This window comes from Loxodonta africana, chromosome 18 (genome assembly GCF_030014295.1).
Source record: "Loxodonta africana isolate mLoxAfr1 chromosome 18, mLoxAfr1.hap2, whole genome shotgun sequence".
Taxonomy (NCBI): domain Eukaryota; kingdom Metazoa; phylum Chordata; class Mammalia; order Proboscidea; family Elephantidae; genus Loxodonta; species Loxodonta africana.
Window position 1 is genome coordinate 52,852,806 of NC_087359.1, and position 14,501 is coordinate 52,867,306.

Sequence of the window (14,501 nt, forward strand, 5' to 3'; positions counted from 1 at the left end):
CGTTTGGCTCACCAATGGAAGAGAAAGGAGAGGGAGAGGGAAAAGGCTTTCTTCAGGGAAATAAATGGGGAAGGATAAAGAAAGGTGAAGGGGAAAGTAAATAAATAAATGTAGCAAGTATTCCTGAGAGAAGGAAATTCCTCTAAATGGACAGTTACTGAAATTGAGCTCACGAGGAAAAAAAAAAAGGAAAAGGATTGAGAACAGGGCTTGCTTGAAAATTAGTAAAGAGGTGGCAGGGAAGGCAGGCAGGGTGGGTTTGACTTGACCATCACCTTAGGTTAGCAGTCAAGCCCAAACTGTCTGTACCTCGTAGGGACCTCTGTACCAGGTAACACGGCTGAAAGAAGACAATGTACTTGTACAGAATACCTACTTTCTAAGCAGGTAGGAGAAAAGAGAGAGGGAACTACTGATCGTGTTCACCAAACCGAAAAAGCCAAACCCAGTGCCGTCGAGTTGATTCTGACTCATAGCAACCCTATAGGACTGAGGAGAACTGCCCCACAGAGTTTCCAAGGAGCACCTGGCAGATTTGAACTGCTGACCCTTTGGTTCACAGCCGTAGCACTTAACCACTACGCCACCAGGGTTTCCCCGTATTCACCAGAGATCAGTAAATTAGGCGATGAAATTTGAGGACTATGTATCTTTCCCCCAATCCCGAAGAAAAAATCTTCTTCACCAAATGCATACTTATTGCTAATTCCCATTCCTGATTTGGGTCAGTATCCACTGTGAACTGAATCCATTCCTTTGTGGTCAACTGCTCCATATGGTTGTCTTCCATGGGCCAGGAATTGGGCTCCCCAGCAAACACTACACAGCAAAATCCCACTACTTTGAGTGCACAAACATATCCACAAAGACTTCTATTATTATATACTTCAGGGAATTTGCATGAATAATTTACCTTCCTCTCCTCCACACAGAAGTGATGGACAGGCAACTTCCCAATGGACTGCTCTATTTCTTTTTCTAACTTAAGGAGATCAATCATCTCTGTTTTAAAGCCAATTATTTCTTCTTTATCGTCATTTAAACCAATAAATAAATATCCCCCATCAGTATTTGCAAAAGCAGAAACATATCGAGGGAGAATCTCTTGGATGTGTTGTAACAAGTTTTCTTTGAGAAGTATTTAATTTTAACATGTGTGGATTCAGTAAAGGTGAGTTTTTCTTTGTATGTAAGTTGCTTACTGTTAAAAAAAATCGGGAGCCAAGGTTCTGCACATTTCTTTCTTCTTGTACATCAATATGAGCCCTTGTTGAAAGCAATTTCGGTCTTAAATACAATCTCTTTCTAGATTCTTTCCTGTCTTTGAGGAACTCCAGCGCAACAATGGCACTCCTAACATTTGCAGATGTTATGTCTCTCTGGTACAAATGTTAAGGTTGTGTGTCAGCCTGGCTGGGCCATTCTGTGGTTTGGCAGTTATGATGTAGTTTTGCAGTTGTATAATGACGTGATCATCTCCATGATGAGATCTGATATAACGTGATCACCTCCATGAGGGACTCTGTTGTGAGTAGCCAATCAGCTGAAAGAGATTTTCCTTGCGGGTGTGGCTGGCATCCAATATAGGCGGACTTTCTGGCAAGGCTCCTGGGCTTTTGCTCACTCTGGATCCTACAGCTGGCTCCTGTTCTTCTGATCTCTGATTCTTGGGACTTGAGCTAGCATCTTACCTGCCATCTTGCCTGCCAATCTTGAGATTCATCAGCCTCTGCAGTCTGGATCTTGGGTTCTCCACCCCTGCAGCTACATGAGTTGGGAGAAGCCTCCATCCTGACCCACGGACTTGGGACTTTCCAGCCTCTACAACCGCATGAGCCATTTTCTTGATATAAATCTCTCTCTATATATATGTGTGTGTTTAAAGTCAGGAAAGATGTGCGTCAGGGTTGTATTCTTTCACCATACCTATTTAATCTGTATGCTGAGCAAATAATACGAGAAGCTGGACTATATGAAGAAGACGGGGCATCAGGATTGGAGGAAGGCTCATTAACAACCTGCGTTATGCAATTGACACAACCTCGCTTGCTGAAAGTGAAGAGGACTTGAAGCACTTACTGATGAAGATCAAAGACCACAGCCTTCAGTATGGATTACACCTCAACATAAAGAAAACAAAAATCCTCACAACTGGACCAATGAGCAACATCATGATAAACAAAGAAAAGATTGAAGTTGTCAAGGATTTCATTTTACTTGGATCCACAATCAACAGCCATGGAAGCAGTAGTCAAGAAATCAAAAGACGCATTGCATTGGCCAAATCTGCTGCAAAGGACCTCTTCAAAGTGTTGAAGAGCAAAGATATCACCCTGAAAACTAAGGTGTGCCTGACCCAAGCCATGGTATTTTCAATCACATCATATGCATGTGAAAGGTGGACAATGAATAAGGAAGACCGAAGAAGAATTGATGCCTTTGAATTGTGGTGTTGGCGAAGAATATTGAATATACCATGGACTGCCAAAAGAACGAACAAATCTGTCTTGGAAGAAGTGCGGCCAGAATGCTCCTTAGAGGCAAGGATGGTGTAACTGTGTCTTACATACTTTGGGCATGTTTTCAGGAGGAATCAGTCCCTGGAGAAGGACATCATGCTTGGCAGAGTACAGGGTCAGCCAAAAAGAGGAAGATCCTCAATGAGGTGGATTGACACAGTGGCTGCAACAATGAGCTCAAGCATAACAACAATTGTAAGGATGGCGCAGGACCGGGCAGTGTTTCATTCTGTTGTGTGTAGGGTAGCTATGAGTTGGAACCAACTCGACGGCACCTAACAACAACAACAAATATATATATAGATGCTTCGCTGGTTTTGCTTCTGTGGAGAACCCAGCCTGAGACAGTGGAAAGCCACAGACCAGAGATCTCTGAGCTCCATGACTTCACAAAATTAAAAAGTAGTGTCCTTGCTGCATGAAGTCTAGGTACTTAAGAACAACAGATGGCAGAATATTCCTAAAAGAATTTTCCAAATTTAATCCTGTTCCATCTTTTTGGTAACCATACTTCTCATTTTCGATTTTCGCCTTGATCATTCCCCCTCCAGAATGCAGCAAAGCACACACAGCTTGCAACACATTTCCGTTCTGCTTTTTTCTCAGTTGACAATTTCGAGTTTTTTTTTCTATTCTTCTCCCAACAGCAATTCTTCCCACATCTAGAACCAACTCAGCATAGTTTCCAAATCAATACAGATGTTCATTTTCTCAGGAGCCATTCAATTTCCAAACAGAAATCTTTCTCTGTAAAAACAGACAGAGCCATTAGAATAGGACCCAAGCAGGAGAGGGCAGATTCCATGAAGTGAGGTAATCGAAGCCAAGTCCTTCGCTGTATATTATTCCACTGGACTCCAGGGTAAAGTGTGAAGTAACTTTTTTTTAACAGATCTTGAGTTAAAATTACAATAATTTCTACTCCTAATTTTTCCAATTTGTTGCCATAGCTTTATGTGACTCTCTTCTATTTCTTTTAATCCATCTTTATCTGAGCTTCTATTTCCTTTTTAATCACTAATGTTGTATAACTTGCTTCCTCTGTCTTTTTTCCTTAAATAAGCCCACAAGGGGAGTCTGTTTCTCATCTTCTCGTGAACCAGTTTTTGCTTTTATTTATTATGTCTACTTTTACTTCAGTTTTTATAATTTCAGTTTGTACCTTCATTATAACCTTTTATGGAGAATCCTTTGAGGAAATGCTCAGTTGAGTTCTAAGAACATCCAGCACTATGCCATGTTAATAACTTGTCCCTCTTGTAAGGATGGGTTAGACTCACAAATTTTGGCCATTGATCTTTAACAAGGTCGGCCAAGTCACTGTGCCTTTTTCCTATAAGTTGTTCACTTATTTCCCATAAGGTAAACTTCTTATACGCAAAAGTTCTGCTTTAGTGTATATATCCCAAATCTATTAGCCCTATCCCTTTAAGGTCTATTGGGATCACTGCTTTACTATAGATGGAAACCTAAAAAGATTTTAGGTTTCTCAACTGACCCAAGGCAGCTGAGTAGAGTTCATCACAAGCAGCGGTCACTACAACATGAAAGGTTACAAAAGGGCCATATTCCTGTCCACTGCTAGACCACTGTCACAGATTGAATTGTGTCCCCCCAAAATATCTGTCACTTGGCTAGGCCATGATTCCCAGTATTGTGTGACTGTCCACCATTTTGTTATCTGGTGTGATTTTCCTGTGTGTTGTAAATCCTATATAATGTTGATGAGGTGGGATTAGCAGCGGTTATGTTAATGAGGCAGGACTCAATCTACAAGATCAGGTTTTGTCTTAAACCAATCCCTTTTGAGATATAAAAGAGGGAAGTCGGCAGACAGACATGGGAGCCTCATACCACCAAGAACCAAGAGCCAAGAGAATAGCACATCCTTTGGACCCAGGGTCCCTGTGCCAAGAAGCTCCTCTGCTGGGGAAGATTGATGACAAGGACCTTCCCCCAGAGCCAACAGACAGAAATTCTTCTCCCGAAGCTGGCACCCTGAATTTAGACTTCTAACCTCCTGAACTGTGAGAAAATAAATTTCTGTTAAAGCCATCCACCTGTGGTATTTCTGTTATAGCAGCACTAGATGACTAAGACAACCACTATCCTGGAAGCTCTGTGCAGAGGCTCAGCTGTAGGCTGTGGATATCACCCCTGCCTCTATATAAATTTCTGATCACAGGTAAGCAATAATAATTTGGACCCAAGACCATTTGTACAATTGGAGTTAGATCAAGAGAATTCACATGCCTGCAGAAGAAACATATATTCCATACAACACTTAGCCAATCTCCGGGACCAGGCAAGGTCTTCAATAAATGCCACCACTCCAGGTGTACCAGAATAGCTACCACGCCCCATGTGACTTGGGGCCTCTGAGCCTTTGTCACCTGATAAACTCCTTTCATTCTTCATATTATCCTTTGCTCCTTGGAGCTCCCACAGAACTTTGTACCCATAAAACTAACCCATACTGGGCACTAGGCACTAATTTTACTGTGGATCTAGGGATATCTTTGGAAACAGAGCCCTAAGTTGTCCAGAGTAGTTGTTTTCAAACCACAGGAAATCAGAGGAGGTCTCCTAGAGGTTAAGGACCACCAGGGGTAAGGGCTTTGCTGCCTGGTTCCTGCCCCAGACCCTGAGCCTCAGAGAATACACCCACCCTGCCTCCACCCCCTGCCCAATGCTTTTGGAGTGCCTTCTTTGAAACTTCATAAATCCCCCCAGTGCCTGGGACCAGTCAAGGCCAACAGTGTTATCCCAGCCGATGCCCAAGCCTGGACAAAACTACATGACTCCAGGTCCCCATTTCTCCTCTTCAGGGTGGTCAACGTTCTAGCCAAGAAGTTCTGGGACTCATGCCCATGGAGTTGTCCTGGAACCCCATGGCCAGGTCTTGGTTCCTGGAGGGCAGTCTGGCAAGTAGATCACTCCCACTACCCACAGCAGTATTTCTTTTGCAGCATCAAGGGACACTGGGTTGTCAGAATGGTGCTGACATGCTGCTTTTGATTCAAATTGTTTATGACAGGGAACCCACAAAGAAAATCTGCCTGGGGCCTCATATACCCTAGGAGTGGCCCTGGCTGAGTCATGAGGTATGCATATCTTCACTTTTACCAGAAACCAACAAATCGTTTTCCATAGTGGTTGTACCAATTTACAGTCCCACCAGCACCGTAACGGCCCAGCTGATCAACATCTTTGCCAATAACTGATAATATCAGATTTCTTTTTGTGAAGCTGGTGGAAGTGAAACGGTTTTCTCATTCGTGTTTTAAATTATACTTCCTTGATTGATGAGATTGTCCATCTTTTCATATGTTCTTGGTCATTCAGCTTTCCCATTCTGTGACATGCCTGTCCAAGTCTTACACTTATTTTTCTATTGGATTGCACTGCCTTTTACTTTCTTACTGATTTGTGGCAATTCATTATATATTCTAGATACTAATCCTTTGTCAGTCATGTGTGATGCAAATACCTTCTTTCAGTTTGTAGCTTCTGTTCTACTCTTCTCACGCTGTCTTTGGATTTTAATGTACTAATGTATCAATCTCTTCCTTATAGATTTGTGTTTTTGTGGATTTAAAAAATCTTTCTCAAACCTAATATTCACCTATATTTATTCTAACATCTTAAATCCATCTGGAATTATTTTGTGCATGCTGAAAGACAGGAGTTCAGTTTCTTTTTTCCATTTGAAAAGCCAATTTCTAAGCTCCATTTATTTAAACTTTATTCCCACTGATCTACAATGTCAGCTCCATAACTCAAATTTTTTAATGTGTGGGTCCATTCCTGGGCCTTCTAATTTGTTCCATTTGATCCTTCCTCTTTTTGCAACTACTGATACATTTTCTATTTTAAGGTGTTTATATTATGAATTATACTGTTTTCTCTTTATTAAATTAACCTTGCACTCCTGGAATAAATCCAACTTGGTTATGAGCTGTCATAATTTCTTATTACTGAATTTTATTTACTAAAATAAAAGACACATTGCATTGGGTAAATCTGCTGCAAAGGACCTCTTTAAAGTGTTGAAGAGCAAAGATGTCATCTTGAAGACTAAGGCGTACCTGACCCAAGCCATCGTATTTTCAATCGCATCATATGCATGTGAAAGCTGGACAATGAATAAGGAAGACCGAAGAAGAACTGATACCTATGAATTGTGGTGTTGGCGGAGAGTATCGAATATATCACGGACTGCCAAAAGAACGAACAAATCTGTCTTAGAAGTACAACCAGAGTGCTCCTTAGAAGCAAGGATGGCGAGACTGCATCCTTACATACTTTGGACACGTTGTCAGGAGGCATCAGTCCCTGGAGAAGGACATTCATGCTTGGCAGAGTACAGGGTCAGCGGAAAAGAGGAAGATCCTCAACGAGGTGGGTTGACACAGTGGCTGCAACAATGAGCTCAAGCATGACAATGATTGTAAGGATGGTGCAGGACCAGGCAGTGTTTCGTTCTGTTGTGCACAGAGTCGCTATGAATCGGAACCGACTCGACGGCACCTAACAACAACAACATTTCATTTAAGACTTTACATCTATGATTATGAGTGAAATAGCTTTGAAATTTTCCTTCCTCATATTATCCTTGACAGATATTGGTATCGAGGTTATAGTAGCCTCATATAATGAGGTGGGAATGTAGCCTGTTTTCTATTCTTTCAACATTTTACCCAATATGACCAGTTGTCTTCAGTGAGAGATGGATCATGATCTGCCACACTGCCAGAAACTAAAAAGACATAAAGTTTTGAATCTTGCTTTTCCATGTAATACATATATATAATCATGTTTGTAAAAGAATGATTAACTATTTTTTAAAAACTTCATTAACTGCTATATAATTTCATATATAGTATTGATGTACCATTATTTAACTATTCCTCTACTATAACCTCGATACCAATATCTGTCAAGGATAATATGAGAAAGTAAAATTTCAAAGGCCTTGAAGTTGCTTTCAATTGTTTGATATAACTAGACCAGGATCTTGAGACAGTACATTGAGGCTTAGATATGCTAATCATATTTCCTAATTTGTACTGAGTGAAAGAGTCCCAGGGGAAAGTACTTCCCCTCTCTCTGTATACAAATAAGCTTCAGACATATATAAAGACCGGTTAGAGATGGGAGATGGGAGGCCAGACAGGCAGGTGGGAAGGAAGCCAACTTGCAAAAAACGAATGGAACCCTACAAGGGAAAAAAATCCCTATATGTGAAGAAAGAGTCTGGATCAAAAGTGAAAAATGGTTAAGAAAACATGAGGTTATATTTGACCTCAGGTACATAAATAAGCTAAAACTATGTAAGTATAAAAAGTACATACATGCATACACACTAATTTAGGAAATAATATTGGAGTTATTATTCCCTGTCCCATGACCATAAAGAATGTGATCCAGCTGTGTTCACAAGGGCTCACAAGGACACATCACCTGGGCCCTGAGATATAAAGACAATGTTGTTGTTGTTGTTAGGTGCTGTCCGGTTGTTTCTGACTCATAGTAACTCTGTGTACTACAGAATGAAGCACTCCCCAGTCCCGTGCCATGCTCACAATTGTCGTTATGCTTGAGCCCATTGCTGCAGCCACTGTGTCAATCCAACTCGTTCAGGGTCTTCCTTTTTTTTTTTTTTTTACTGTGCATTAAGTGAAAGTTTACAAATCAAGACAATCTCTCATACAAAAATTTGTATACACCTTGCTATGTACTCCTAGTTACTCTTGCCCTAATGAGACAGCACACTCCTCTCCAACCTGTATTCCCTGTGTCCATTCAGCCAGCTTCTGTTCCCCCTCTGCCTTCTCATCTCCCCTCCAGACAGGAGCTCCCCACATAATCTCATGTCTCTACTTGAGCCAAGAAGCTCACACCTCACCAGTATCATTTTCTATCTCATAATCCAGTCCCAATCCCTGTCTGAAGAGTTAGCTTTGGGAATGGTTCCAGTCTTGGGCTAACAGAAGGTCTGGGGACCATGACCTCCGGAGTCCTTCCAGTCTCAGTCAGACCGTTAAGTCTGGTCTTTTTATGAGAATCTGAGGTCTGCATCCCACTGCTCTCCTGCTCCATCAGGGATTATCTGCTGTGTTCCTTGTCAGGGCAGTAATCAGTTGTAGCCAGGTACCATCTAGTTCTTCTGGACTCAGGCTGATGTAGACTCTGACTTATGTGGCCCTTTCTGTCTCTTGGGCTTATAATTATTTTGTGTCTTTGGTGTTCTTCATTCTCTTTTGCTCCAGGTAGGTTGAGACCAACTGATGCATCTTAGATGGCTGCTTGCTAGCGTTTAGACAGTCTTCCTCTTTTTCACTGACCCTGCACTTTACTAAGCATGATGTCCTTCTCCAGGGATCAATCCCTCCTGATAACATGTCTAAAGTATGTAAGATGTAGTCTCACCATCCTTGCTTCTAAGGAGCATCCTGGTTGTACTTCTTCCAAGACAGATTTGTTTGTTCTTTTGGCGGTCATGGTATATTCAATATTCTTCGCCAACACCCCACTTCAAAGGTGTCAATTCTTCTTCAGTCTTCCTTATTCATTGTCCAGCTTTCGCATGCATATGATGCAACTGAAAATACCATGGCTTGGGTCAGGCATATCTTAGTCTTCAAGGTGACATCTTTGCTTTTCAACACTTTAAAGAAGTCTTTCATAGCAGATTTGCCCAACACAATGTGTCTTTTGATTTCTTGACTGTTACTTCCACAGGCGTTGGCTGTGGATCCAAGTAAAATGAAATCCTTGACAACTTCAATCTTTTCTCCATTTATCATGATACTGCTTGTTGGTCCAGTTGTGAGGATTTTTGTTTTCTTTATGTTGAGGTGCAATCCATACTGAAGGCTGTGGTCTTTGACCTTGGTCAGTAAGTGCTTCAAGTCCTCTTCACTTTCAGCAAGCAAAATTGTGTCATCTGCTTAACACAGACGGTTAATGAGTCTTCCTGATATCAGTTCTTCTTTATACAGTCCAGCTTCTCAGATTATCTGCTCAGCATACAGATTGAATAGGTATGGTGAAAGGATACAACCCTGATACACACCTTTCCTGACTTTAAACTATGCAGTATCCCCTAGTTCTGTTCGAACAACTGCCCTCTTGATCTATGTACAGGTTTCTCATAAGCACAATTAAGTGTTCTGGAATTCTCCTTCTTCGCAATGTTATCCATAATTTGTTATGATCCACACAGTCGAACGCCTTTGCATAGTCATCAAGCACAGATAAACATCTTTCTGGTATTCTCTGCTTTCAGCCAAGATCCATGTGACATCAGCAATGATATCCCTGGTTCCACGTCCTCTTCTCAATCTGGCCTGAATTTCTGGCAGTTCCCTGTCGATATACTGCTGCAGCCTCTTTTGAATGATCTTCAGCAAAATTTTACTTTTTGTGATATTAATGATACTGTTCGATAATTTGCACATTCAGTTGGATCACCTTTCTTGGGAATAGGTATAGATATGGATCTCTTCCAGTCGGGTGGCCAAGCAGCTGTCTTCCAAACTTCTTCGCATAGACGAGTGAGCACTTTCAGCGCTGCATCCATTTGTTGAAACATCTCACTTGATATACCATCCATTCCTGAAGCCTTGTTTTTCACCAATGCCTTCAGTGCAGCTTGGATTTCTTCCCTCAGTGCCATCAGTTCCTGATCATATACTACCTCTCGAAATGGCTGAATGTCCACCGATTCTTTCTGATACGATGACTCTGAGCATTGCTTCCATTTTCTTTTGATGCTTCCTGTGTCGTTTAATATTTTCGCCATGGAATTCTTCACTATTGTAACTCGAAGCTTGAATTTTTTCTTCAGTTCTTTCAGCTTGAGAAATGCAGAGTGTGTTCTTCCCTTTCGGTTTTCCATCTTCAGGTCTTTGCACGTGTCAACATAAAACTGTCTTCTCAAGCCACCCTTTGAAATCTTCTGTTCAACTCTTTTATTTCATCATTTCTTCCTTTTGCTGCTCAACGATCAAGAGCAAGTTTCAGAGTCTCTTCTGAAGTCCATTTTGGCCTTTTCTTTCTTTCTTGTCTTTTTAATGACCTCTTGTTTTCTTCATGTATGATGTCCTTGATGTCATTCTACAACTTGTCTGGTCTTCAGTCATCAGTGTTCAATGCATCAAATCTACTCTTGAGATGGTCTCTAAATTCCGGTGGGATATACTCAAGGTCGTACTTTGGCTCTTGTCAACTTGTTCTAATTTTCTTCAGTTTCAACTTGAACTTGCATATAAGCAACTGATGGTCTGTTCCGCAGTAGGCCCCTGGCGTTGTTCTGACTGATGATATTGAGCTTTTCCATTGTCTTTTTTCCACAGATGTAGTCGATTTGATTTCTGTGTTAAGGTCCATGTGTATAGTTGCCTTTTCTGTTGGTGAAAAAAAGGTATCTGCAATGAAGAAGTTGATGGTCTTGCAAAATTCTATCACACCATCTCTGGCATCATTTCTATCACCAAGCCCATATTTTTCAACTACCGATCCTCCTTCTTTGTTTCCAACTGTCGCATTCCAATCACCAGTAATTATTGATGCATCCTGATTGCATGTTCAATCAATTTCAGACTGCAAAAGCTGGTAAAAATCTTCAATTTCTTCATCTTTGGCCTTAGTGATTGGTGAATAAATCTGAATAATAGTCGTATTAATTGGTCTTCCTCGTAGGCATACGGATATTATCCTATCATGGCCAGCGATGAACATTTCAAGATCTATCTATCATGAAGACAACAGCTAGGACAACCTTGGAAAACATCTTTTAGGGAACCTTTCACAAAAGACTCTGCACTCTTACCTTTTTCTATTAGCATTTAGTGAATAGAAAATTTGCTGGACCAATGAAGACCCTCCTGACTGTCATAACTGAAACTTATACCAATGATTGTTAAGACAATTTAAAACGTAGAATCACAGTTTCTAGCCAATCTGTGAAAATGTGAAGCTTTCAATGTTTTTGCCCATTTGTAATGTTAACATGGACAAGCAGACATGGCTGTAGCAGCATGCTTGTCTGTTTTCCCATTCTTGCCTATTCTGTAATATTTCCTTGGACTTGGGCAGACATGGCTGTGACAGCATGTTTGTCCCTTTTCCCACTTTTGTGTATTCTGTAATTTCCTTGGATTCAGGCAGACATGGCTCTGGCAGCATACTTATCTGATTTCCCATGTTTGAATATATGTTGAATAAAACTTTCCTTTTGCTTCACTAAACTTTGTGATTTTTTTTTCCGTACAACAACACACATAGAAAGGTTTCTAAAAATGGAATTACTGGGTCCAGTGATGAAATATTTAAGGTTCTCAATATATATTGTCAATTTTTTTTCCCAGAAGAATTGTATCTGAATATCTTTAGCAGTTTTATATCAGGGAGGATTACAGGGCTTCCCTGAGGGAGAGGTTTATGGTTGTATTAGAAGGCAGCACCATTCCCTTAGGTTGCCCAAAAGCTCAGAGCTAAGCCAGAAAGAAGTTACTTCCTAAGAGACCTGTCATTCATTCAAATGGGCCCCCTCCCACCAGGCCTAGGTCCCTAAAAGAAAATATTTAAAATGACCCTGAGAAAATAAAACAAACTCATTGCCATCGAGTAGATTCCAACCCATAGCAATCCTATAGGACAGAGCAGAACTGCCTCACAGGGTTTTCAAGAAGTGGCTGGTGGAATCGAACTGCCAACCTTTTGGTTAGCAGCTGAACGCTTAAGCACTGTACCACCAGGGTTCCATATTGTGCCACCAGGGCTCCCCAAAAAGATGAATTAGGGGAAGAAGTCTCGCAAGTCTCCTGGTAAGTAAACAACACACTGTCAGGTAGGCAGAGTCATTTAAGTATAAACTTAAGACTTAATAACAGCCTTAATGTGGCAAAGGGAGATGTGGATTCCTGCCAGATTCAACTTTCTCCATAGTACTTTCACAATTAGTGCTCTTCATATTTCTTACATTACACGAGGGCTGCGCCAAATGTGAGTTCACCTTCTCTGCTGACCTGGCAGAAGAGACTCGCCATCTGTACCCCAAAAGGCTGTAGGAGAATTGGTTTCACTTATGCCCAGCCACACAGCCCCAGCCCTGCCATCTTCTGGCATGCAAGCCCTACCAAGCAGCCTCTCCTCCCTCATTTCCTTCCTCTCCCATTTCTTCTTGCAGCCTTTGAACTACAGTCCTTCCACCTTTCCTCCCCGTCTACCTTCCAGCCCCCTCTACATCAGTCCCTGCCACAAATGATCCCTGCCTGGTTCATCCACTACCCACGGAAGGGGACGAGAATCATTTCTCACCCCAAAACACTTGAGGATGCTGCCACCCCTGGGAAGCCTAGAACTCACAGAAACTGTAGCTGAGCCACTTTAGAGGACCAAGGGCTTGTGGGCTAGCCTGGCATCCTGGCCATCCCAGTCCAGTGCTGCAGCTATCTAAAACCTTCTACAACTCAAGCCAAGTAGCCTTCAAGCAAACATCTGGAACACACCTTTTAAAAGATAAGCTGGAGACTAGAGCATACCAACCCCTAGGATCTAAAACTCATTAACCTCACTCACCTTAGAGTCTAGGTTTACAGGTTAGTTGTTCCCTCCGGAATCATTTATACTTCTGACTGTGACGGAAATTCTATCAGACTTGGAATGTTGGGATTTAGGCTGTGTTGTTAGCTGTCTTTAGTGGGAAAGGGATAATTATCCCATGGCATTCCGAGTTCCTTAGAGTAATGCCAGAACAGCACAGAACGGAGCTGAAAATTGGGATGGGAATGACAGGACTTGCCTCCTGGGGAACAAAATTCATGGAATATTCTTTGCCCTCCTCCCATGGCATTTTGTACTTTAGTTGGGGAGGGCATATAGATATTTTCTCCCTTATTCTGGATTATAAACTTCCAGCAGGGCAATATCGTGCTTGGTTTCTCTCTCTGGATCTACACCGTGGTTCGTCAGTGACCGAACAGCCCAGTCGTGCAACTACAGAATCTGTTCCCCAACTCCCCTCATGTTCCGCACCCTAGGGCCTTGGAGCACCCCCCATAAGCTCTGGAGACCCGCACTTGCCTGACCTGTCCACACTGCACTATGCCCTTCCCGCCTCACTAGCCCCTGCTTGGACACCGCTAACCCCGTGCCTTCTCGAGACTCAAGGCTCTTTAGACTCTTTCCAGCCCTCGCAGTAGGCAGAAGCCCTCGAGCCCCAAGCTCCCCATTCCTCAGCTCCCTCGTCCTCCACAAGTTGGTGGACTTTGCTACCGGGACAAGAGCCAAGGAGCCGTGACTCCCAGACGGAAGAGAAAGGAGCCTGGGAAGCGCAGTCTAGACTCCTGAGAGTTTAGAAGCTGGGGTTCGAAGGCTTGGACAATGGAATTGGAAGAACTAACCGGCCGGCGCTCCTGCCCATCGCAGAATTCCTCGCCGCGCGAGCGCCCCAACCCCGAGCGCCAGCCCCGCTCCGCGAGGCGAGCAGGCGCGCATTTGACGGACAGCGCTCGGGGCCAATAGTGACACCGGCTGCTGCCCGGACTCATTCGCGACGCGCCTGGAATTAAAAAGCAGTTGTGAATATCTCTGAGCGGGGTCGGTAGAGTTCTGGTTTCTTTTTTGCTTACTTGTGTTTTCTAAATTTTATGTGATAAGACAAAAAGAATAAAGATCCTTTAAGGGAAACGAAGAATGGACTTGGGTAGGCCCGGGCTACCGTCCCTGTCTGTGCGCTCTCCACCCGGGAAGGGGACGCGGGCCTTCCCCACGTTCCGGCCGTCCGCGGCCTGCGCTCAGCCCTTCCCGCGTAGGACGATGCAGGCTGGGGGCTCTCGGCGCGGCCGTCCGACCGGAATTTCTAGAACCCGGATTCTGGTCGATCTGCTGCCATCCCTCCACTCCGGGAAGTGTCCGCGGGCGCACGTTAAGCAACCCCAAGCCTTCGGCGGAGTTGGCATTCATTTGGCCCAT

At 42.9% G+C, this 14,501-nt stretch overlaps 1 pseudogene; it reads right to left on the reverse strand.

The window, feature by feature from the left end:
• Positions 1 to 228: 228 nt before the first annotated feature.
• LOC100677474 (protein SLFN14-like) lies at positions 229 to 14,501 on the reverse strand (annotated as a pseudogene).